Raw genomic sequence first — 2,299 nt, forward strand, 5'->3', positions numbered from 1 at the left:
TCCTACACCCACTTGCATTCCCATCCATGAGGTCCACTTGCAGGAATGGCTGTGGGAAGGACCTTCCCCACCCTGCATGCAGCGGACCCTCCACCACCTCTCCCTAGCTCTGCCCCACACAGAGAGGCTCCCAGGACCCCTGCCTGGACCCTGCATGCCACAGGCTCATGGTCCTGCTCCTCCACCATAGGAACAGAGGACCTTGCTGCTCTATGGGGACCCAACCCCCACCCCCAGAGCTTCTCTGGCTTCTCTGTGAGCCCTGGCCCTTGAATCCTACAAGCTGTGCCACCCCAGACCCCTCACCAGGCCAAGGTTCCTCTCCAGGTGCCCTGTGTCCTCACCCCACGTCCAGCCCTTCACCCTGGAAGGGTCCACAGAGCAAGCAAGGGGCAGTTGGAAGCTGTGTCTGTGCAGAAGCAAGGGATGAAGATGCGTGGCCAAGGGGACTCTACCTAGTTCCTCAGGTGCCCAGATGCACAGGCTGCACCCTCTTTCTGAGAAAGGCCCCGGTGTCATGACCTATGGGGCTGCTCTGAGGCCAGAGCCCCACTCTCCCCCATATCCCTGAGGGGACTGGTGTCTGTTTGTTGGGGGTGGCAGGGGAGCTGGCCTCTCCTGGATGCCATCTACAGCCCTGCTGGTCATGGCTGCAAAAGGCACAGCCTGCGTCCTTGCTGAGCAGCTTCTTGGGGTACACACTGGAGGCTATGTCACCACGTGCAGGCCAGACAGACAGGCATGTGAAGTGCTGGTGGCAGCAGTGTCTGAATAGCCCAGTGCTGGGAGCCAGGAGCGGAATGCCCACCTGCATGGTCTAGGACAGGCGAGACCCCAGGAGGCTTCAAGGGGCCTAAAGGAGCTGAGCTCTGGCACTTGTGGGAGGACCTTGGGCAATGACGGTTGATGGGAAGGGAGAGCCACCAAAGCCCATACCAGCCTGGTGCCTGTCACCAGCTGCATTCCTGCTCTTCCCTCTCTTCTCCCTCTTCCACCTTCTCTTCCTCCGCCTTACCCTTGGTTTCCCATTCAGCTTGGGCACTATCTCTGTCCTTCACCAGGGCTCTCCTGCTCTGGGCCAGAATGGCCTCCCATGCCTCAGACTCCCAAGGGAGCCCCAGAATCTCTAGCAATGTCCTAGGCCTGCTAACTACTCCCAGTCTCCTCAGAGCTGCATGCACAGGCTCAGCCAGCTTGGTCCTGGTGAGCATCTGCCTTTGGCGCATGTGGTCTGCAGAGGCCAGGGCCAGGGCTCTTCAGGGACAGCTTTGTCTGCAGCATGACTTCCAGGCGCAACACGGAGGCTGAGAGACACTCACCTGACTGCTACTGAGCAGTGAAACACTTGGGTCAGATGGCGTGGCCTGGGCCCTTTGTCTCCAAACACCCAGATCAGGGCTATGGGGCAGTCCTGGGGGATTCTCGGCCAGGAGCCCGTGCAACAGCCGCTGGGGAGCCCCACTCAAGCCTTCCATCAGCTTCCTCTTGCTCTCCCTTTCCGAGACTTCCTGCCACACAGGCAGCACATCAGTGGTGTGGTCTAACCAGGCCTCCAAGGACCCTTCTCCAGGGCTGGCAGCTCCCTCCGGGAACAAACACCCAGGCACTATCCTTCACCTTCTCAGGCAAAGTGGATCACCTGACTCACGGATCAGAGCCAGCACAGCCCTGGCTGATTCATATGCAGAGTACCGGCCACACTGGCCATCTGCCCCTGTTGCTCTAGCAAGTGGAACTCTGGACCTAGAAACTCCTCATCCGACCTCTAGGGCACAAAGTCCATGTTCAAGGAGCCTTTGGTGCCTGGGATTTCCCTGGAGACCAAAGCATAGCTGACTTCCGGTCGAGCCTGATCAGGGCCACAGCAGCATGACCGTTCTCTTCTTGGAACACGGGCCGTGAGGGACCGCACCAACCAGAAGATAGTGGATTTCATCGTGAAGACCAAGGGCACCGACGGCCACTTGCTGGACATTGTGCAGGGCAGGAAGCCATCTCGCTGGCTGGAGGCCTTCTTGCAAGAGCGCAGGTACCTCGTCTGCGTGGAGACCTACCTGGAGGACGACGACCAGCTGCTCCTCGTGGCCCGACACCTACAGCGCCTCTTTGAGCGCACTGAGGAGCCCATGCTGGCTCTGCGTGCAGTGGACAAGGTGAGGCTGGTGATGGAGGTGCTGCTACCAGAGGCTGTGATCTGCTCCATCGCCACCCTGGAGGGGCTGGACTACCACGGCGCACAGGAAAAGTTTCTGCGTGGGCCCCTGGTGCACCCTCGAGAGAAAGAGCTGTTTGACAGGAA

This window comes from Cavia porcellus, unplaced genomic scaffold, assembly GCF_034190915.1.
Source record: "Cavia porcellus strain 051 isolate PalLab524CR breed Dunkin Hartley unplaced genomic scaffold, mCavPor4.1 scaffold_3, whole genome shotgun sequence".
Lineage (NCBI taxonomy): Eukaryota > Metazoa > Chordata > Mammalia > Rodentia > Caviidae > Cavia > Cavia porcellus.